The 25030-nt window shown below is 35.7% G+C and overlaps 1 long non-coding RNA gene across 4 annotated transcripts in view; it reads right to left on the bottom strand.

Annotated features, from left to right (window-relative positions):
- Nucleotides 1-5317: 5317 nt before the first annotated feature.
- LOC118192337 (uncharacterized) overlaps nt 5318-25030 on the bottom strand; it is a 45256-nt gene continuing 25543 nt past the window's right edge. For 2 of the 4 annotated variants that reach the window (XR_004758745.2, XR_004758746.2), the window contains exons 2-4: nt 24719-24780; nt 12979-13088; nt 5323-8082 (exon numbers count right to left, since the gene is read on the bottom strand). This is a non-coding gene — a long non-coding RNA (uncharacterized LOC118192337). Of the gene's footprint in view, nt 8083-12978; nt 13089-24718; nt 24781-25030 lie in introns of all 4 variants that reach the window. The other 2 variants (XR_015040605.1, XR_015040606.1) reach the window with 2 other exon arrangements.

Raw genomic sequence — 25030 nt, 5'->3', positions numbered from 1 at the left:
TGCAACACTGGAGAAATGCTACGCCAGCTCTTGTGATGTTAGTGATCCACGCTGTCTTGCACATAGCAACAGGAAGCGATCGTCTGCCGCTGTAGTAATCCTACGGTGTCCAGACCTACGTCTTCTACAGGGATTTCGATGGCTTTGGTAATAATTTCACAGACTATTTGATGACACTACAATGCACATTCAGCTTTCTCATAGCAGTGGATTGTCTTGCAACATCGCGAGAGTATCTAGTGCATTACATTGTGCAAAATGGTGTCTTCGGTTTATACTTTCCACTAGCTTACCTAGGACTTTCTACCAGTTTACAGTTACCTAGAATTACACAGAACAATCGCTGATTGAGATTTGACGCGTAGGTCTGGCATGTTCGGCTAGTAATAAAGTTTTATTATGAAGTGAAAAATGCAACGGAAACATCAAGTCTCGAGTTAAGACCATATTCATGACCTTTTCGGTTGAAAACGGATAATCCACAAGGAACTTATTCCTAATCGGCATATGATGGAATCCATAGTTACATGACAATTCGTTATCCCACAATTTCATTCTCATCATGCAGATTTTCGAAAGGAAAGATGTCATAATTCAACTTTCACAATTCGTTATTCAGCACATTTGGTACCAGCAGACTATTTACTCTTCCCTTAAGAGAAGTGTCACCTCAGATACCATTATTTTAAGAATACTGAAGAGATATAGAAAACCGTAACCAGAGGATTAAATACTCGTATTCCAAAAGATGAATTCTACGAAGCAGTCAAATACCTTCCAAGAATGTACTAAGCGTTGTATAAATTTACAATGATTGTACAATGAAGGCAAAAAAGTAAGAATGTAGTTTACTTCTCCAATAAAGAAAATATTATCATAATTGTGTTAAAAAGTATAATAAATAAATGTATATATTCAAAAGCCAGAATTTTGTTTAAACATTATTAATTTTTTGGTTTCAATTTAATAACTAGTCCATGTCTGTCATTTCAAGTATGGGCGTCACAACATCAAAAAAACAAATCTAAATAATTTTATTACTCCTTTTTTTTTGTTTCTTTTGTAAAGGTGTAAGGAATTACCAGATCACTTGCGTGCTGTTGTCATGTAAGTGGTTAACACGCCCAGTTAAGAGTTGGAAGATCTATAAATCGAAGCCAGGCCGAAGCGCAGATCATTTTCTAGATTTCCTGGTTTATAAAGCGTAATGTTCTGTATCAAAATAGCCCTATTTAACTTTCCCTCTTTAATATTGAGCATTTCTTCTTTTTACTTCCTTGTACGAAGTAAAGTAAGCATCGCAATCGCGAAAAATTTCGAGTATCATATTTCAAAGAAAATTTACATTTTGACCGCTCTCGAATTCATCTGGACGATGTATTTACGTGACAACTGTACGTAAGGACAGAATAAAAGACTCTTTTTCCCAAAACGGATTAAAAAATGGATTTAAAATAGATTTAGAAGAGGTTTTTTCGTGACATCTGTACGTGTACGTATGTATGTATGTTATCTCGCATAACTCAAAAACGAGTTGTCTCTGAACGTTGAAATTTTGTATATGGGACTGCTATAACATTTAGTTGTGCTTCTTCCTTTTTGCTCCAGTCAGAAGTACCAAATGTATATAAATATACATTATATATACCCACTTCTGTCACTCGGCTCGGTGAGCTTAGTTTTTTTATTCTTATATGTTGGTAAATTGCGCATTTTTTGCTTTAAAGGTGATTGAATTATGTTGTTCTTATGTTTCAGTTAAAGTTTCTATGCCTTTAGTTAATCTGCATGCAATAGTTGTAGAATTACCAAAAATTAAAAAGGTGTTTAAGTGAGATTAAGGTTTAAGGGAGCAGACAGTTGTTTACGTTTGAAACTTAGTAGAATAAAGAATTAAGTCAGTTTCTGCACATTCAGTGTCTTTTTACCGAGTGGAACCAAACAACAGTAAACTTTAAGTTTTATGCTTCGAAAAATCTGCCTTCTTGCCTGCTAGGTGACTTGCTCGTTTTTGCGTAGAAATTCTAATTTTAATTACAAAAATTGTTTTTTATATATTTTAACTGTAATTAGTGTTTTATGTTTTTCCATATTTTTCAAATTTTAATGAAGATGTTTTCAGTTTTTAGTATTTTTGCCTTGCCACAAACTAGAAACTGAATTAATTGAATGAGATATATATTTCTAACGAAATTTGAAGAAATTAATTTAAATAAAATGCAGCAAAAAAATGTGTCGTTCAAAGAAGTTGTAGAGACATTAGGTATTTTGGAAGTAGGGTGATGAAAAATGAGCAACGCCTTCGCCGGGAATCGAACCATGGACTTCTGGAATATGCGCCCAGCGTGCAGACCGCCACACCACGAAAGCATGCTAGGAAGGCGGGAGAAATACCTTATAAAGTCATGTGGTGTCCACATCGGATTTTTTTTCTCATACGATTATGACTATAGTCTTGGAGTATCTTCAGATTATATATAAATCAGAGAAAACTCTCGGTAGGGAATGGAGCCTTTCTTGAAGCAAAGTTAAGCATAAACACTTCTACGCCCTCTGTCGATACAACAGAAAGACACTGTTATTTAATACTTTTGAAAACTTAAGAAAACAGAAGATAAGGAGCTACATTGTTATTCTAAACAGCGAAACTAAGAATTTAACTTTAAAAAAGTAGTTTTGACGTAAATTTTATAAATATTTCCTTAAAACTGGAATTAAAATCATTATTTTCTCTGATTTTCTGAAACACATAGCTCAAGTGGTCCGTTATATAACCTTTTAAGGCTGTTTAACTAAATGCGCTTGTGCAGAATACTTTTGTTCCTGAAGAAAGAAACGCATGTTATTTGTCTCGTCAAAAAGCATCTGATATTTTGTAATAATTATTAAAATAAGCAATCGTGAAGGCATGATGTGATTACCATATTTTATTTCATATATCGTACTTCACTTTCAACAAGCCAACGCAAATGTTTATTGAATAAAAGTTACAGGCTTATGATTGCAAATGTCACGTTACATTGATAAATTCAACAAGAATGCACACACACACGTATATATATGAATAAAGCAAATCTGATTATTAAGTTTGAATAAAAAAAAACTGCACTAAGCAAGAAGAGTATTGCAGGAAAGGCTGAGATTTTTTTTTAATATAGCGAGAGAAAAGGAAACATGTACGATCAACAGAAATCCATCTCAGCTTTTAGAGCATTGTGATGCAAACCTGATCGAGTCCAAAACTGTGTCCAATAAAACGTTAAGTTTCTATAAAATTCAGCTTTCTGTTGTTCAATATGCTTTTTTCCTTTCAATCATAAATCAGGAGATAATCTTGTAACAGATCTACTGAATTTAAATTCGTCCCACTGTTTTATACATATGTTACGGTGAAACACCGAAATCTGGAGAATGTCGACTTTCACCGGTGAATATCAACATTCATCGGTGAATGTCAACATTCACATAGTCTCTTGGTGTATGTCCGAAATATTTTCCAAATACTCTTATTTCTGACTTACAACGGTCAATGTCGACATTCATCATGTACTAATGGTGAATGTTGAACATATAACAATATTATATTTTCTTCTCCGTAATTCAGTCGCGAATAAACTCACTTGACACTTGAAATAAGAACTTAAGAACATGAGAACCTAAAACACACAATACATTCAAAATGAGAAAGGAAAATAATAGAAGTTAAAACTTACTTAATTATACAGTACGTGCTAAATTTGAAAATAAAATAACAGTCATAAAAAACTTACTAAATTATGTGATTCAAATCTTATTTATTGCAACAACTTAAACTATTATGGCACTTTATGACCTCTCTTTTCGACTTTCACCAGAGCATATCTGTGATTGTCGACATACACCGGTGAGGGTCCGAATATACAAGAATGTAGTGAAATATTCGGTCTTTCACCGACGCATTTGGTGAATGTTAATATTCTCCGGTGAAAGTCGACATTCTCCAATTTCGGTCTTTCACGGTAACATATAAATGAGAGAAAACTCTCGATAGTGAATGGAGCCTTTCGTGAACCAAAGTTAAGCATAAACACTTTTACGCCATCTGTTGGTACAACAGAAAGACACTGTTAATTTTGAAAACTTACGAGAACAAAAATATAGTAAAATTTTGAATGATTGTGCGATAATAATTTTAGCAGTGATAAGGAGTTGCAATGTTATTCTAAAACAGGGAAACTAAGAATTTAACTTCAAAAAATCTGATGTGTACACCACATGACTTCCTTCTACGGAATGTTAAATTATACGCCTTTGTTTCTTGCATTTCTTTTAAACTTATTGGATTTAATTAAATCTACTTCGTCGACAGCGCATGAACCACAATAGAATAAAGGCATTCTTTAAAATTCACTCTATTTGTTTAACATAGCGACACTCTGGCACTAGGTTCACTTAACAGTATTATATTTCATTCATATTATAACTCAGAATGCAAAAAATGTATATCATTTAAAGAATTATCTAATCGTTGCCACATGTTCTTTTCAAATACTATAATAAAGCTAGAACGATGTAAAAAAGAAATTAAGCAAACAAAACAAAAAAGAAACAGTTTTTCACAAACGATTGAGTATTTCTCATTCAATTAATTCAGTTTTCACTTCGCGACAAGACCAAAAATACATAAAAGCTCAAAATATCTAAAAAAAATTAAATTACTAATTATTAAAAATTAAGTAAATCTTAAACATTTATTTCCTCGAAAAAATTCCAGAAAGGATTAAGCATGATTTAATTCGCAATAATAAATGAAGGCGTTATTTTTGTTGTTGCGAAGCTTAGTCTCTCTAGATTGGCAACAAATCTACAATTCTGCTGTTTCAAATGTAAATAAATATGTCCGCCATGTTATTTAAAACTTAACCGCACTTAAACAGTTTTTAAATTGTTGATAATTGTACAAATATTGCTTCCAGAATTACGAAAGGCATAAAAACCTTAACCGGAAGATAAGAACAACATAATTCAGTCATTTTTTTTTAAAGCAAAAAATGTACAATTTACAAACATATAAGAGTAAAGAAACTGAGATCACTGTGCCGGGTAACAGAGTGGATATATATATAAATATAGTATTTATATATGTTTGGTGCGGCCGGTTGCAACCAAAATACGAGGTGCACATCTACATGTTATAGCAGTCCTATATACAAAATTTCAACGTTCTGAGGCTACTCGTTTTTGAGTTATGCGAGATACGTACGTACGTACGTACGCACGCACGTACGTACATACGTTCGTACAGACGCCACGAAAAATTCTCTTCAGAATTAATTTTATAATTTTTTTGGAGGAAACGAGTCTTTTATTCTGTCCTTACGTACAGATATCACGCAAAAAGATCGTTAAATTGCATTCGATAGTGGTCAAAATGGATATTTTCGTTGAAATATGCTGCCTGAAACTTTTCGCGATTACAATACTTCCTTTTTACTTCGTACAAGGAAGTAAAAAGTAGTTTTGACGTAAATTTTATAAATATTTCCTTAAAGTTGGAATTAAAATCATCATTTTCTCTGTTTTTCTGAAACAGATAGCTCAAGTGGTCCCTTATATAACCTTTTAAGGCTGTTTAACTAAATGCGCTTGTGCAAAATACTTTTGTTCCTGAAGAAAGAAACGCATGTTATTTGTCTCGTCAAAAAGCATCTGATATTTTGTAATAATTATTAAAATAAGCAATCGTGAAGGCATGATGTGATTACCATATTTTATTTATTACATATATCGTACTTCACTTTCAACAAGCCAACGCAAATGCTTATTGAATAAAGTTACAGGCTTATGATTGCAAATATCACGTTACATTGATAAATTCAACAAGAATGTACACACACACACACACACACACACACACATATATATATGAATAAAGCAAATTTGATTATTAAGTTTGAATAAAAAAACTGCAGTAAGCAAGAAGAATACTGTAGGAAAGCTGAGATTTTTTTAATATAGCGAGAAAAAAGGAAACATGTACGTTCAACAGAAATCCATCTCAGCTTTTAGAGCACTGTGATGCAAAAATGATCGAGTCTAAGACTGTTCGCAATGAAACGTTAAATTTCTATAAAATTCAGCTTTCTGTTATACAATATGTTTTTTCGCTTCAATCATAAATCAGGAGATAATCTTGTAACAGCTCTACTGAATTTAAATTCGTGGTATGGCAGAATTCGTAGTAGTTGTTTTTACTTACTATTTTCTATATCAAATAATAATTACATGATAACAATTTTTTTAAGTCTTTCAATACGACTTCTGTCAAGTTGATAGCTCTGCTGCAACAGCGATGAAGATTTGGCTGCAGCCGTTATCAGTGTTGGATGCCTTCTTTCTTCCTTAGTATGCTGCAAGCTTTTTTTCTTCCGTAGTTAAGGATGTTGAAGATGGATTTGGACCATTAATGGTTCTCACAAGAAGAGGTGACCATATATATTCCACCGTAATTTCCAATACACAGTTCCCCAGAGAGTACTTTTCGTTCTGGTCGCCTTTATCCTTCAACCAACATGTGCTGAATTTTCCTTATGGGAATACCTAGGCAAGCAACTGGAATTGAAAATCCTTCATCAGATTTGCTATTAACAGTATCACTGGTGATATGTTACGGTAAGTAATGAGCAGCCTCCAATGCCGCTTGGATACATTAGTGTGATGCAACGAGGCGGTATTTGAAAAAAAAAAAAAAAAAAACCTATTTGAAAACTGACTGATAAATGCGATTCCGTAATTACTATTTGACCCAAAAAAATAATAAATAAGAATAAAATTTTTCATTTGTGGCACGATTTAAAAACACGCTACAAAATGTACGCCGTCTTATGCATACACACAAATATGACGTATCAGAATTTTTATGGCATACCGGAATGCAGCATACACCTAAGGATTCACCACAAAAGTGGATTCTTCTTTAATATGTTTTGATGTGAAATTTTCCTCGATAGATGGCATCGTTAGAATCACAGTGTTGCAAAATTCGCAATTCTCTCACATTAAATATGATTTATTAGTTTTGAGAAAATAACGGAATAAAAGGAAGAGTCTACGTTTCGATAGAATATTACTTTTATTAAGCTTTTAAAAATGAAACGTAGAGATCAAAACTCATTGAGCAATAAATTTTAAGAGCTAATTAATAACACGTAAATGAGGAACTAATATTCGTTTTGCTTATCAATGTAAACAAAAGTAATTATTTCAAAGACTCAAGAGCAGAGTCGTAATTGGCTCGAAAGAACGAAACGTACGCATTTATAAGAAACATAAAATTCAACATTGTGTAGTATATATTAGTTAACATTTGTTAACGTATTACAGAATTACCAATAATGAGCAAGTAATCATGAGCTGCAAATGTACATACTCTTTTAGAGGAGTTTAATTTGCAAATTTTCGCGTAATTAATGATGCAGCGCCATCCATCGATGACATTTTGAACTAAAATTTAAGCTATGCCGAAAACAATTCGCCTGTCTGATAAGCTTTTAAATGCAAACTGCTCTTTGGTGTGCCACTTTATTTGTTTATGTAATTTTCTGAAGTGTATCAAAATTCATGAAACTGCAAGAAAATTACATGAAAAGCAAAATTTCATATAGAAAATAAAGTAGCTTTACATTTAGAATCTACTTGAAACAGTTTAAGTCCTTATATACGGCAGTTTTTCAGGTGCTCCATATCCTTTTCTTTGTGAGATGCTGCGACCTGAGATGACCTTGGGCGCTTTTTAATAATCACCTGATAACCAAATAATGATTTATCTAATCTTAATAATGATGAATCTAATAGTGTAATCTTAATGAAACAATGTTTAGGATCCTTTTATAACTGGGGGTCTGGAGTTTGGAGCTCGCTGCCATTCAAGAAATCAATCACTTCTGACTCATCGGAATCAGTGGCATTTGGTGAAAGGCCCAGCACGCAGTAACGAGTAGACCACAGAAATTCAGTCAGTTCCGTTCGAAATCTAGCGTCGATTAATTTCCGTCGCCATCGCTCACATGGTTGGTCTTCTGATTTTATACACTTAAAAAACCACTGAAAAACAGAAACAGAATGTTAAATTTACGAAAGTCGAGTTGCTAAATTTATACAAAGATTTAATCAATGAATAAAACACATACCTTTAATAAAAAAAAATAAACTTCTATTTCGATGCATTTAATAATTATTATTTATTTAAAATTAATCAATATTTTAGATAATTAATTGTTATTTTTCAAATTATGTATTAGTAGCTGTAATTTAACTGTTCCTGCCCATTTTAAGGCATCTTTGTTTAAAAACACTAGTTCATGCATTTCGTCCTAAGCCTCTAACATTTCTCATTTTCTTATGCATTTGCCTGCCAAAATTTTCGCACGCGATGGCAAAATCAACAAAAAGGAAAATTAAAGCTTTGAGTTACACAAAACTGCGCATGTAGATAGCAAATGTGTTTATGCTTAAAAGAAGGCAAGCAATCCATACAACACGAAAATAATATTTAATTTTCGTAGATTATATTATGGCATTATATGTGGATCATTAGAAACAAATGTTTAAAGCTAAAAACAAATAAACAAAACAAATTAGGTACGTGACCACCCAGGACCTACACACAAAATTTACAGCAATTACCCATGCTTTCAATGAGATAATCACCCACTGCAAATGCTAGCAATGGTCATTCTTCCTTTAAGGTAGTTTTCAACTGCCTCCTTCTGGATGAAGGATGTACACGTGCAGTTACAACAAGTTCTAGAATCTCGAAAGATTGGATACGCAACGATACTGGATCGATGGAGTTTGGTATAAATGTCCATAAAGAGGAAATCAGGACCAACTGCTGCAGCTTCGAGTTTCAAAAGAATGTAGAGCTTCATAGAGATACTATGCAGTCTTCTCAAAACCGTGACCAGGTCGGGAGGTGTACTTTAGTGCTTTGCTGTGAAGCTGTCTTCACCGTTGTAGCCTTGTGACGTTACAGCTACTAGCACCCCTCGCGGGCACAGGTGCTGAATTATAACTTCCTGTTTTGTTCGCGGACGAAATGGGCCATACCTGCAAAAAGCAGGACTGCAGAAAAAAAACCCTGGGAGTTTCCGGACACAAGGAACTAATTATGTTTCTCTTCGCAGATAACAAAACGAGTGAAATCTTTGTGAGAGAGTTCTTCATGTGATTTTGAGGTGACAGGACGCATCTTTTGCGTTCTAAACCACGCCAGTGGTTTCTGTAGAACAATACTTTTTTTATGCTGTAACTACAGTAAAAAGGACTTTTTTTGCGTCCAAGCTGCGTTAGCGGATATTGTATGATTTAGGGCTGTAATGATCAGTTTATTTTTATGCTTTAATCAAGAATCTATTTTAGCTTACCAAATAAATAATTTAAAAGACAACCTGTCTTTCTTTCACCCGACACGGGTGTTCTGACGTTACAGCCTGAAGGCTGTGTTGCTGATTGTTTCAGCGTGTTATTGTAGTTTTTCGACAGCTCTAAACGTGTCTTTGGAACTGTCCTGTGTAATGCAGGCAAATAAATTGTGTTTTGATTCTTCATCAAATATTATCATCAATTACTCAATCCACGAACCCGTAGAATGTAACAATATGCATTCGGTAAAGATTATGTTCTAATAGATAAACAGGTAAAAGTGCATGGAGCACCAGGCAGAATCGAAAAATATTGTACAACACATTAACCAGCTAGAGTTCAACAACCCTATGAAGTTGCCTAAGTTCGGTGATGATGCATACTGAATAAAACTAGACTGCGGCCGCATAACTACTCAAAAGGGATTGAGTGAAGGTAAAATCTTTTATCAAAAGATTTGAATCTTTCTCCTAAGAAATCATTACATTGGAGTTATAGAATGGGATTATTACTTTTAAACTCAAGTAGATATTAATAGAAAATTAGGCAAAGTTACGTAACACAAATTGTTGAGTATATTCATTACAATATTGGATTATATAAATAATACAATAGAGCTGATACTTCGGAGATCATTGCAATGAAATTTTTACATTTTTATGTAAGTAGATAAACATGTAGGATTTAATTTTACGAATAAACTCACTTCCAAAAGTTAAGCACGGAGAGGAAAATGCTAATTTTCGGAAGCCGATCAGAATTGAAGAAGATGCAATTCGCTGCAGAGGTAGATGGAAGTATGCAAATATGCTAGATAACAGCCAATCGCGCTTTCATGGCAAGAAATAGGCAAAAAAGGCAGTCTTATAAGAAGCCAGCTTTATGAAGGGTTACAGAAGTTGATTGTAAGTGCTGATAGAAGGAGTTTAAAACTTTCGTACAATTTGTTTTCAAGACATACGTATTTCTATGACTTCCAGAAGACGAATGGAAGATTCTGAGTACTGGCGTGCTGTGGGGCGCATTGAAGCAGGACAGTCGATCCCAAATGTTGCTCTTTTCTTCGGCGTTCATCATTCTGTAATTTCACGTTTATGGAAACAATTCCAAACCACACAGACAGTTGTCCGAAGGCCCGTAGGCGGTCGCCCAAGGGTTACAACCCCCACGGTATCGATATATTGCTATTGTAGCCAAGCGGAATCGCAAAGTGATCTCCACACGTGTGACGTCTGCGGTTACAGCGTCCATCGGTAAGGCGATATCTGCAGCTACTATACGCCGAAGTTTACATATGAGTGAACTGTACGCCCGGGTATCTCGAGTTTGTGTTCCTCTATCCGTACAATTAAGAGGGGCACGATTACAGTGGTGCGGGGAACATGTCAATTGGAATGTGTCTGACTGGGGCAATGTCATGTTTACTGATGAGTCAAGATTTGCTCTGTAGCCAGATGACAAGCGTATAAGGATATGACGGGAACAACAAACACGCAATCAGTCCCAAAACATCACCGAACATCAAGCATTCCGAGGCGGAAGCATTATGGTGTGGTCAGGGATTTCATTAGGATACCGCACCGACCTGAACATATTTAAACGTGGTTCTTTGACGGCTGTCCGGTATCGAGATGAAGTTTTAGAACCCATTGTGAGATTGTACGCTGCAGCAGTTGGCCCTGCATTTGTTTTAATGGACGATAACGCACGTCCCCATAGAGCTGACATCGTCGATAACTACCAGGAGAGTGAAGGGATTGCGCGTCTGGCGTGGCTAGCATATTCGCCTGACCTTAATCCCATAGAAAATCTTTGGGATGCTCTCGGCCGTGCTGTATCTTCACGTTTCCCACCTCCAGCCACTCTTATTGAGCTGGAAACTGCTCTACAAGAAGAATGGTGATTGCTTAATTCTGCGGTGTTTGACCACCTAATTGAAAGCATGGTCACAAGGTGTAAACTTTGTATACAGATGAGGGGGGGGGAATTACATACCCTATTAATGTCCTTTTTTTTTCATTTTATGCTGTTTATTTTCACTTTATACATAATTCTGTTTAAGTCTCCAGTATGTCATTATCTGATAACTTACAAAAATTTAATATTGTTTTCATTTCTGTGTATAATTATTGATTTTGTTTTATGCATAAATATATATGTTACTGTCCTGCCGAATTTTATGTCAATTAAAGCAGTATTTGTTGATTTTTTTGCATTTTACATTTTCGTGCTTAACTTTTGGAAGTGAGTGTATATTGGAATGTCTGGTTCTTGTTGTATGAGGGTATTTGTTACAGGTAAGACACCTCAGATCTCTCAAATTATAGTCCAAAGTTCATAAATAAAGTTCATGGGTTCAGCTGAGTACGTTTGGGGCTTTGAAGAATTATAGAAATTACTTATGTTTTTCAGAACTATTGGAGTGTACCCTAGTCATTGCTCTTTCCGCGTTTTCACGCTCAATCCTAAGGTGTGACTTGACATTGGTTTATTCCTAGAGCACTGAGATTTTGGTGTAGTTTTATGATTTGATGGTATAGGTGGATGGTAAGATATCACCAGTCTTTTGAAACTAAGAATCCAGATTGTTGGATTTTCCAAAGGTGCAGGTCACTTGTAAGAGGGCAGATGAATAGCTCTGCATCTTCATTAACCCTTTAGACGCAATTGCCGCTATTAGAGAAGTTCCCTTTAATAAAATAATTCGGATATGAGCAACGACCGGTCAGGTAACATGTTAAGAAAAACGCAAAGTTTTGGACTTTTGTGCTGGTTCAAGGGAAGAACTGGTAGGTACGCCGGCCTGTTGTGGTGTTGTTCTATTCTTCTTGCCACTCGTGGTTTAAATGCTTGTTTAGGATTGGTCATAGTTGCGATTTTGGAAGCTTGATGTTCAGGAACTCGCCTTCTTCGGAAAGGAGCTGCTGCTTTCACAAGATTATCTACAGTGTCATCGCCGACGTCGCCGCTGCGTCCTGCGTAAGATGCACACACTAAAGGTCTCCAAGTTGTGGATGGAGATCTTTAGCAATTGCATCTTAGGCATTGTGTTACAGAAAATTACAACAGTGAGGTTTTTCAACCGGTATGTTAACACCTCGGTAGATCGGTCGTCCTTCTGTTGACGAAACGAAAAGAAAGAAAGTATACATTTTGTTTAAAAATATTTTGTTCTTAAATTTTGTAGCTGCTGTCCCAAAACGTGTGACAGTTATTGAGGTTAGTTGAAAGGCTTTAGTTTCGATATTCCGAATAAGGTACAGGTATTTATGATGGCCTTTCTTCCTTTGGGCTTATAATATCGGCTGTGCCTTATAATGCATCGCGAATACTGCTCTCGATATTGAGGCTGCAAATCAAAATGACAGGTTTAGCTGTCCTTTGCGGATACTATAAGTAAGAGCATTAGGATAAATTTATTGTTATATTTAATGAATTTTTAAACAAAAATTGGCTATTCTTAGATTAACATATAACCATTCCCTATGTCAATAAACAATAAATTAATTATACCATATGGAAGAGAAAGTTTTATTATTTCATTGGCTATCCAAAACAAATATGTATATATATTACCTTCCTTGTAGAACATTTTGTTCCGGCAAATCTTTTAGATAACGATTCTAGAAATTTCGAAACCTGAAACATGCGGTTTTCACATCTATGCAATAACAAGTCCCTACATTCTGGAGAAAAAGAATCCAAATATTAATATGTTATCATTTACAGCCTTTGTTACGATATATAACATAATAGATATACAGAGATATACAGTGATATACAGTTTCTAAGACGATCACCTACTACTCCATATGGTGTGAGTCTTCTGTGAAGATGGTCGTTTCAAAAACATATATTATTTTCAAAGCAATCATATGTTAATTTCAAAAGGGTAAACCTCTATTTTACAGATTTAGCCAGATATTAATGTGAATAGATTATTTCCATGCCCAGCCGAGAAATGTTTGAAGGAAGGGATCGGCCTACTTGAAAAAAAGTCATACCTTTGCCTAGAGTCGAATTCGAAACCATCGAATTACCAGTCGAATAGGCTGAGAAACATCGAGAGAGCATAGGGGCTATTGTGTCTTTAATCGTTTACAGCCATAGTTAGTACGTAAAGATCTTATTTTATTCAACCCAATTATTTTTAGTTTAAGCAACTTTTCTTTCCCTTTTGATTTCATTTTCCAGCCAGAATGTAAATTTTACGACGTATGTGCAAATTTAAGTGTGTTGGAAACAGTATTTAAGCAGCAGTTTTAAGAGCTCAAGGTAGGCGTGTTAGTTCTGCATTTATACCGCGTGGTTCATTTAGTAACTTTGTAGTTGAACAGTTGGTGCTAGCCAATTTCCTTAGATTATATTGCTATTCTAGGCTCGGCTTTGCTGTGTGCAGCCGATTAAGCAGGTTAGACAGATTAAGAGCCAGTTGTGTAGTTAAACTTTAATTTATTGCGATTCTACATACTAGTTTCTGTTCAAGTTACTTAGCCACAAGTGGTGGTTAAAGTGTGAGCACTGGATGAATGCATTTCTGTTCCGTATGATTTCTCCAGCAGTCATTTGTTCTGTCAAGACCTAGCGAGAATTCGCCTTTCAGTGGGGCCTACCAGTTTATGTTCCCAAAAAACACTAGAAGACTCTACAAGTGGAGCTCGAACTAAAAAGTGGTTAATGATGATTCTTCACGACCATGATTTTGCGACTGAGTCTCCTAATCCCCAGTTGCCCTTTAATAGGGGGAGTATATAAGGTACTTTCTCCCTCCTTTCTGCATGCCTTCGTCGTGTAGAGGTAGCGCACTCGGCGGGTATTCGAGAGGTCCAGGTTTGAGTCCCGGTGAGGGCGTAGCTCATTTTTCATGTCCCCTGCTTCAAATTTACCTAATGACTCTACAAGTAAAGAAACATACGTAATACACTGTGAAATTCTTATACAATAAGCTAACAGCTAATTGTATTGATTGCTAACAACTTATTGCATGTCTCTGAAATGCGATGGTTATAAAAGAGATCTGACTTCGCCAGCCATGCCCACAAAGGTGCTATGAATCTGGGCCAATCTATCGCATGATTCAGTGTTTCCATAACATCACACCTGAGAAAGAGTGAATTAGACTGAGATATGCACATTAAAATGTATTGTAATCAGAACTCAAATCTGTAATGCGAACCATTTCTGAAAACAATTTCTGTCGATGGGAGTTTTAGAACGAGCTAGCATGTGACTAAAAAAGATGGGATTGGTAAGTAGTGGTTCCGGATAACACATGAAAGCTGCTGAAATCAAATATAAGTAACATCCCAATATCAGAAGTCTTGAAGTTCATCAGTATCTTCAGGTATTTTCTTGGTCCCATCAGTGGCAGTAAAAACGCTGAATGCTGGTAATTCGAGTCATACCTATTTGCCTGAGACGAATTCGAGTTCGGGCAAAGAGGGCGGCTTCGTGGTTGATTTTCATTATTTTCCTTATATGCAACGTAAATACAAGCTAACTTCCCTTAGAAATCTTCCGCGAAGGCAACCTTTCCCTTAGGCAGATAGCCCTCATTTGATTCGGCATACTTTATTTACTACCAACAACCAATATTAAGCATTTAATGTACCATCAAAAATGTTATGCTAGATAACAAAATGAAGAATGAGGCGTAAGCAAAAGAAAACAAAACGTAAGAAAAATTACAATTCGAAAGATGCAGATTGCAGGTACAATTAAAAAAAAAAAAAAAAAAAAAAAATTACTAGAAAAAATTTCAATTTTTCTTAAGCAAAAATCTAAATTTTAAAGAAAATGCTTCTTTGTCAGTCATAGAGCACAAAACATTCGAAATTTCTTTTATTAATTACAAAAAAAAAAAAAAAAAAAAGCAAAGGCTCATAAAAAAAATCATCATTTGGATGTGAGTAAAGTAAATACATTTTAATTTGTATCAATTAGATATGTTATTAAAAAATAAAATATTGCGATATGTTACAAATATATGTATTTTAATTTACATATACACTAAAAAGTAAATAAAGATTTAAACGTATTAAAAACTGCTTGTATTGATTTTAATTCGCTTTCTTAGCAGTGCCAGATAGATTAAATTTGAACGAAAAACTATAAAGATCTTATACTTTGCCGAGTGGCAAAGTGCTGAGAAATGGTTATACAATGTGAGGCACGCAAAACCGGCCCTTGCGCTTTTGGCGACAATTAAATTATTTTCAGCTTCCTACTAAGAGATAGCGTGATGAGCCGGGGTCGGGGCATGTGATCTGCAGGTGCACATATAGATGTAAAATCACATTATGTTTCGGTTACACTGGACTGGACGTCGAAAGGGGCAATTCTCAGAACGCGCACATTTCCAGGAACCCACGTAGCTAGGTTACCATTTTCACTTACTACAAAGACTTAAACGCCGAACAGTAATCGATTATCGCTCAGATTCGAGTCACGTGATCCTTCAGAAGTATAACTTTCGTCTGATTATTTGACTCTACCCGGGACAGAGCTCCATCCGAGACATTTTCGGTTAGGTTTGAAAAAAACCCCGCATAGCCGCTACATCGTTTCCGTAACTAGACGGGACTTCGCTTCCAGCGGTGCTCTTTATTCTAGGAATCCTCCCGTTTACACTAGTGCTACCAAAATCTCGTTTCTCAGAAAAGTCCCTTCAAGCAGGGACTATCGTTAGAAGTGATAGCCCCTTAAAGCAGCTGCAGCTGTAGCCAGTGAAACATGTCCAAACGAATTGAGAAGTAGATCTGGTTATGTGAAGCCGGGTGAGTGTGTGATAATGTCGTATTCGATACCCGAGCGGGTTGCCACTGTTGAATTCATATTCAAAATATATTCATATTGTTGTTCACATTAAAAACATTACATTTCATTTTATGCATTGACTTTGTTTATTCATTGATATTAAGTTCATCTTCTGATGTCTGATGAAGGGACGGCCCGGTTTTGCGTGCAGCACCCTGTATAAAAAGTCGCAAGGAAGATTAGGAAAGGTTGTTTTGTGCAGTGAAATACTTTCCACGGACTTTTTCTAGTTTTCCTTGTTCTCTTCCTTTTAACTCCAGAGACATGTCACGTTTACAGATTTTATTTCGCCAGGACAGGATTTTATACCTTATGTGAACATAATACATCATCTCAGGCGTAAAAAAAAAATGGTGCTTTTAAACTAACGGCCACTAATACACAGCGGCACACGAAAAATCGTTCCTTTGGCATTTTTACGGACAAATCTCACCTGCTTCACTGCTGCGACTACTACGGTAGACTGTTTCCATTGCCTGTACAAAAGCCATGAAGAAACGTAAAGGAGGGTTTTGTGCAGTCATGTAATGTAACTAGACCTGCTTAAATGTTAATCTTACGACTTCTCGTAAAGAATGGAAGATGAATACAACAGAGAAAGGGTGTAAAAGACCCTTTTATTGAACACAATAGTTTACAGACGGCACGGACTTGCGTGCTTGAAATCACCGATTATTTGTGGTGAGAAACTTAAAAGATAATGTAACACTAAATTTAAAGAGTAATGGAAAACTACACATTTCAGTTTTCTGTAACAAGTTGACTCAGAAATGGCAGGATAATAGTTCGAGGACAAGACAGTGGCGTAGCGAGCATAACTGCCGCCCGTGGCAAAATACCTTTTTAGCGCCTCACAAAAAAAAAAAAAAAACACTTACAGTAATATAATGTATAGAATATATTCGTAATAAGAAAATAATGCAAATAGCAATAAAATGCTAATTTACATCGCGGCGAATAAGAGAAGTCAGAAAAGGCTAACAAATTTAAATAACTATTAGTGAAAATAAGTGAAACCCTACACGATGACTGGAGTGAAGATGCGCTGTCCTCTCATTTAAGCTTGACAATGCTGATAAATACGACTAACATCCAAACAGAAATCAGCTTGCCAACTGGCGCCGTAAACACACTAGCACCTACCTCGTAATCTTGGCTACGACTAACTCAACTGCCAACCTCAATGCGGACACAGATAGTGAAAATCCCAATGTATTTAATTATCCCAAGCGCATCTCGAGAGTACCCTCCATTCAGATGGAGAGCAAGCGATTCAAGTAGGAAAATATCTGGAAATGATCGCTGATTAAGCATTCAACAAACATTACATTATTAACGTAAATCATTCTTGGAATCATTTTCTCAAAGCAAAACATTCAAAATGAGGATGCAGAAGTACGAACTTTAAAGAGAAAATACTGCTCGAGAATTTTCTGACCCATCCTGTAGCAATCTAGCTCCGGGAGAAACCACTTATAGGCCAAATTACTTCCCGTGATAGCCTATATATCATTATTTCCAGTGCTTCTATATGCATGGCACTTGAAACGAAAGTGGAACTTTCCCTTGATCACTTTCCAATATTAGCGACGTTTGAATAACTTGATAATCCAGAAAAATTGACATTGCTATAAGTGAAATCGCGGAAATCATCTCACAGGCCTATGAAGTCGCAACGAGAACTACTAATTCTCAACACAAACTTATTAAATTTCCAAAAGAAATTCGTGACTTAATCAAGCAAATAAATTAACAGTGCAACGTTAAGAAGCTTGGAACACTGTTCTTTTCATGGTTCACCCCCATACCATTTTAATACTTTTTCTTTATCAGTTTTTACGGGCTTTTCAGTAGCAAAGCGGTAAAGGTGGCTGAACACTTGTAGCTCACTCGGGTTTGAATTCCAGCGAAAGGTTTGGATTCATGGGCATTTTTATGGTTTTTCGGAGTGTGTAACGTAGACACAAGCCAGATTCTCTTAAACAGTCCTCCGCGAAAGCATCCCTCATATATATAGCTGTTATGTGCTTTGACGTAATTCAGTAAGCAAACCAAATCAATCCAATCAAACCTCGGAGAACAGGCTGATTAGATGTAGAATTTTCCTTCAGGAACGTAAATGCGAGTAATTTTCTCTTGAAAAGGTTTGCACGAAATTATCCATCCCCTTAAGTAGATAGCGTTGGGGGTGCTTTTCTGTAATCCAGTCCTAATTCTTATACATTTAATAGTGAGTTAATTTAATAGCGAGTATAATTTAATACTGAATATATAATTTAATAGAATTATACATTTAATAGTAAGTAATAAGGCGTATACCTTATTACAGACGGAATAACATTCCTCTTTTAAAGATAATTTTTTTTATTAACTTGTCTGAATACCCTTTATCTCTTGAGCAGTATAAGAATTTCATCAAATTAAAACTAGCCGAAATTTTATGCAAGTAACTTATGTTTTGGTTCAATTTAGGAGTTACATGATCTTTAATGATATTTAAATACTTTTTGGAAGATGTCATCGTAAAAGAGTATCTAAAGATAAACTGGTTTCATTTAATTTACAATGAATGAAAATCGCAAAACTATTAGGCAGTCAATTGTCTTTATCTCCTGATAAATCAGACAAAATTGCTTGCATAATAGAGAAACTTCTAAAGAAATTAATGGTTCTTAAGGGATGCACTCTAATTAATCCAAATAACATCTATTGTTCATTAATTCAAGTATAAAATAACATCTTATTGTTCATTAATTCAAGCCAAAATAACATCTTATTGTTCATTAATTCAAGTATAAAATGAAACTAAATAATAAAACTGCTTTTACCTACTTTCTAGAAGAGGCTTTAAGCATGAAATCTGGTAATCTTAAAGGGCGTGCAAAATCGCTGAAGTTTTAATCATAGCATATAAATACATATGCATATGCAGCGAATATTATTAGCCAGATAAAAAAAAATTTCGGTTCATATAAAGAACAGAATGCTTGTTGCTGGCACGATTTTGACAATGCAGGCGAGGACTAGTTGCCTCAAAATAGGAATGCCTTCATAGAGGGTCCCACCAAGGGGGGAGTGGTATCACTAAATCCTGGCAGTTCGACCGGATTTAAATTCTAGGCAAACACAGCAGGTCTTGTGGCTTTTTTCGGGTATACCGTGACTAAGAGACAGTCTCCCTTAGGAAGTCTTTCCTGATAGCATTTCTCCCCATAGACAGATAACCCTCGAGCAAGCCCGCGCCGACAATAGGTGCAAGGTCGTGCGGCGCACGACGGCGCCGATTCGAAAAGGCGCCGGGCACTCATTAAAACAAGCAGTTTGTATCGCTGCCTGTCTGAACAGGAAAATTCTTGTCTTATTTGAATACCCCTCCGGGGGGGTCGACTCAGGTAAAACCTGGGAAGCTACTGATTAGGATCTGTACCTAGGCAGTCTCGGCCACGGGTGTTTAAAATCAGTCTCCACTGGACTGGAGTCATCGCTGGCAATGGCTGTTTCAGGCTCGGCAGCGACCGTATGGTACTTTTTTGTTCATTCCGTTGGTTGTAGTGGAGATAGATCCGTCGGTTATAGTCAGATATTCGTGGTTGTCTGGGGTGAAACAACCCCGTTGATGGAGTTGGCGAATTCAGCGAGCCTTTAAACTGCTTGAAGTTTCCAGTGCAACTGGGGCCTCAAAACTGCATATTCATATCCTTCCTTGGTTTTCCCCTGGGAGCGTATAAAGCCGACATCTGTATACGACGACTTAGTGTTAGCAGGCTGGTTTGGTGGCACAGTCTGTCTGACAGTGTTTCGTTATGCAGTCCGGGGTTGGGGTCCCTGTTGATGGCAGATGTTTTTAAGACCCACTGTGCTAGCCTAACACAGTTCTTGACAGGTCATGGACCATTCCCAGTATACCTGAACAGATTCAGACTTAGGGATACTCCTTTCTGCGAATGCGGAGAGGAAGGCGACACGGACCATTATTCCTTCCATTGTGTACATACAAGAACCTGGCATTTGAAGAAACCAGCGGACTGTGTCTGGGCAATGTGGACGACTAACACACTCAAAAACAGAATAGCCCTTGATAAAATAGAGAAAATCTCAGGACACTGCCTAAGCAGAAACAACCGTGGATAATATTATAATGTTTCAAAAGTTCAGAACTTAAAGCAGATAACCAGAATAACGCTTAGTGCCTTGCAGTTAACAATACGTAAAAACTGTTATTAGTATATAATATTCAACCTTGTTACTCTGGAGTCTTCCCCGCCGTGATCGTATATAATTCCGTTTGGTTCATGTCCGTGGTCGGAAGCCATCATAGCGGTGCACTCACTCACCATCCCTTCAGAACAGGGACGTGGAATGCGAGTTGCTCAGCTTAGTCTTAGCTCGTCTACTGGACCGATAGGTTAGCGGCTTCTTGGATCGCCTTTAGGGATTTCGGCGTTTAACTGTGTTAAGGTAGCCTCGCGCTTGCCAGCTTTCCTCCTAGCATACTATCTTATTTGACCGAGAGTTATAACCAGGGCAGGATTTCGTCTCTGGTGTTCTCTTCTGTCTTATTTGAACGTGCAAATACTTGATGCCGATGCGTATGTAAGGGTAGACGCATTCGACAAATCGCTTAATCCTTATTTTGTGTCTACTGTTGCAAACGTAGTAATTTGTGCAATATTTATCTTTTTTGTGATCGCTTGCTGTTATTGTTTTTCTGCATAATAAAAGTAAGTGCAGTTACATATTATGTTAAACTTAGGTTAACTTTTTAATCCGGAGAACCAACAATTTGAGCATAATTACTCGAAAGCTGTTTAGCTCTCATGTTTGAACCATTGTCGTATTCTTGGCGTAAATTACTAACGTCAAAATCATTTTCCTCTAAAGTCTTTGATAAGAACGTTGTTCGTCTTCCACTTTTCGTATCTGTTGTAACACAAAATACTAAAAACCTGTCTTCAATACTCATGTCTGTATTTTCTAAATTAAAATTACCTCATACAATACTATCTGCTCTTGATGGCTGGCATCAGGGGTACAATCAAGTAAAATAGAAAAATGCTTTGCCTGTTTGACCTTATTTGAAATAATTTGCCATTTATTATTCCCTAATAAGTTAATTATTTTATTTTGAATTTTAACTCCAAGGTAATGAAGCATATGTTTTTAGTTTTAATTTTATTAATATATACAGATAAGATAGGGTCAAATATTGTGATGATTTCTATACACTTTAAAAATTATTATTTCTTTCGAATAGTTTGTTACTGGAACCACGGAAGGCTAAGTTTTGTTTGGCTAAAAACTGAATGGCATAGATAATTCTCTCAATAACATCGCGCCAATGCTTAGTCTCTTTTTTTAATAAAATTTGCAATTCCGAATTAACAGGTTTATTCTTTCGTAATCGTTCTAAGAAATCGGATTAACTCTTTCGTTGTCTGGCAAGATTCGACATGAGTACATCTAAAAAGGTTTACGTCCAATTTTGTCTTTTGGGAAACTGAAACACGAAACCAAGTTTTGGTAATATTCAGGACCATTTTCTATTAACGCTTGAACTTGAGATGGCAATAATGGACTTGGGCATAATCCGGAATCATCAGACACATACAAATGCGTATCTATTGCAGAAATTGTAGATTTCAATAGTATTTCTTCTGTTTTTTTGACGGGCTGCATTGAAGTTAAAGGTAATTCTCGGGTGAAAACGCTTTCTAAACTCTTTCTAATTATTAAGTTCTTTTGGTAATTTCAATGGTAGCTGAGACGTTGACGAATAACTAGTGCTAGTAGCGTCAGCTTGAGTATTCTTTGGTTTTTAGAAAAACTGAATAATTTTAAAGTTCTGGTTTATTAAATTTTCCTCTCACTTTTTTTTTTTTTTTTCCTTGCTACATTCTGATACTCAAACAGTTTTTTTTTTTTTTTTTTTTTTTCTGTTTTTCTTCGGACGTCTAGGGAAAAATGAAAACAGAAAAAGTGGTAGTAAAAATAAAAGCAGAAAATAACTATTATAAGAACTATTGCGTAAAACATTTCTTCTTAAAAATATTCTATTCGGAAAGTCACTGCTTGAAATAATTTCCCTTAAGAAAGAATGAGTATATCTTAAATCATTGCTTGGAAAATATATGAACTATTAGATCAATACAAATAATTCAAGAAGGGGTTGCAATTTGCAATAAAAAGTTAAATAGAACTGCTGAAAATTTAATCTTTAAAAAGTTATAGAATACAAGAAGATATGAAATCATTTTGCAGTTGAAAGATGTTTATAATTCTGCAGTTGTTTTAGCGCGATACAGATAGTACACACTTCGGTTAATCTTTGGATTATGGTAACTTGGCGAATTTTTAGCGACCAACCCTGCTACAGCAACCTGCTAATTTTTGTTTGGACGCCATTTTGTTTTCACGAAGTAAAGGCATTTTTTTTTTTTTTTTTTTTTTACTCAACATTTTTTTTTCAACAACCTGCTAGCCGAATTACGCTTATGCTAGAATTTTTATGGAACAAAGTGCTTAATCATGACGAAGATTAGGTGCGAAATTGGGAGAAAGTGCAGAATCGCCCACTGCTTGCCGCGTTTTTAAGAATTGCACATACAACACTGTATCCATGTACACGTCGACCTATTTTCACTTAAAAAAACATCCCAGAATTGCACAAAAATGGCACTGCGCACAGTCTTGACTTTATCCATGTACACTGCTAAAGTCCTAGCTAGCAACCTTTATCGCCTTACCAAAATGTCACCAAACTACCTGTTACCATATTCCAAAGATTAGCCCACACTTCAAGTGGTAAAAAAATGCTCCGATTGCGGATTGAATATGTAGCACACTCTTTTGTTTATTAAAGCAAATAAAACAAATTTAGAGACGTAATGAAAATAACGAAAAATTTTCCTTCGGCTTTCAGTATAGCCAAAAATCGGAAAATGGCCAATTATATGTTAACTTCTTTAAACAAAGTAGTTGAAATTGCGATTCTGAAAAGAATTCGCTTCTTCATTGATGAAACTACTATTTCTATTCCAAATCAGTTTGGATTTCAAAGCTAGCTTATTGCGATTCACAAACTGTACAGAGCAGTTGATTACGTTTCAGATGGGCTGTAAAGGAAGAAAATTACTAGAGGATTTTTCCTAGATATAGTTTTTGATCGCGTCTGGTTGGATGAACTGATATACAAAATGCAGCCTGTATTTCTCAGGCTACATCACAAATATTATTAACTCCTACCTAACCAACTGCTAATTTGTCTTTCATCTCTCCAATACGTATTCCATCCTCGGTGCTTTTTCAGCCGGTGTTCCTTAAGAGTCCTTCCTAGGGACCCATTCTATATAATATTTATATAAACGGCATTCCACAGACATCAAGCACTACTCGTGTAGTGTACGCTGATGACAAAGCGATTCCTTGCATAAATTTCATTTCTTTCTTAGGCCAGTCATACAGCATTTACAAAACCATAAACATGCACTTAGGTTCTTTCTAATTAAATGGAAAAGACAAACAAATGTCGACAAGGCAATGACAAGTTTACTTACCCTGAAAATAAAGATCAACTGAAACTCAGGGCTCACTGGCCTAAGCAAGACCTTAGCAAGACATGGACCGCACACATTACATCCATTATACAGAAATTTAGAGAGCGTAAAGATAGCCTCTTCTCCCTAGTTGAGACACCTTTCCTCTATAGACAACAAATTACTCATTTAACAAACCCATCTTGCCTCCTATATTATGTTATGTCTGCCCTGCCTGGGCCTACTCATACAGTACCAATCGGAAGCAATTACAGACTATGCAAAATATTGTTCTATGTCAAATTTATAAAGCTCCATGATACATGCCTAGTAACAAAAGCCGTGGAAAACAGAGCATTGTTCAACTCAAAAGTTTTTCTATAAACTGGCGACACAATTCCAGGAAAAATACTGTTTAATTTATATGAATATATTAATACTTACGGCTATAATGTATGCAATGCAAGCATGTAAAATGCCCCAGAGCAATTTTATTATACGTATTACTTAAGGGTCGTAATATTACTTTGTATAGCTTGACTTATATTAATGTTTAATACTCCAACTATACAGTTATGCCTTGTAAAAGAAATTCTTTGAACTTATCAAAAATTTCTGACAACAGACATTCTTTTAACAGACATAATTAGCAATGATGACTGTAATTCGACAAGGATAATGCATTATGCGCAAGCACCCTGGCGTTTGCTGCATTCCATTCTGATACCTGTACTGTCTTTAACAGTGTATCTCAATAGAGGACACTTGTGGGAGGGGGAGTCAGGCCCGGTGTTTCGTGCGCCATCCTGTAGTTGAAAGTGTAATTCTTAGCGCAGTTTATTTTCAGAGCTGTGAAACTTTAGTTTTTCGCATCATGAATTGGAATATTAACTGTTCTATAAAACATATTAACGTTTCTTGTACAGCCTTACAAAAGTTCCATTTCTTGAAAGGAATTTGAAACTTACCTACGGCATCTGGATTGTGGCTTTCAGGTACGGTTCCAAACCGAATATACGGCACATTTTCCCTGTGAAGAAAACAAAGATGTATTAGTATTATATGAATTAGTCCAAAATTAATCAATATCAACATAATTAAGTTATCAGTATCTGTACAACAAATAATGAAGACTCACAGTTTTTCTGAGAAACAATATAGTTAAGAAAAACGAGATTTGGCGATACAGCGCTAATTGGCTACATTCTAAATTTTTTAAAAATTCAGTTTTGAAAATTTGAAAATTAGCCAAAGTGATTAAATCTTGCAACAGAATTATA

The sequence above is a fragment of the Stegodyphus dumicola genome, chromosome 4, assembly GCF_044657685.1.
Source record: "Stegodyphus dumicola isolate Sdum_Otavi_A_Nest chromosome 4, ASM4465768v1".
Lineage (NCBI taxonomy): Eukaryota > Metazoa > Arthropoda > Arachnida > Araneae > Eresidae > Stegodyphus > Stegodyphus dumicola.
The sequence above is the reverse complement of the archived record's forward strand: the minus strand, read 5'-3'. Positions and strand labels throughout refer to the sequence as shown.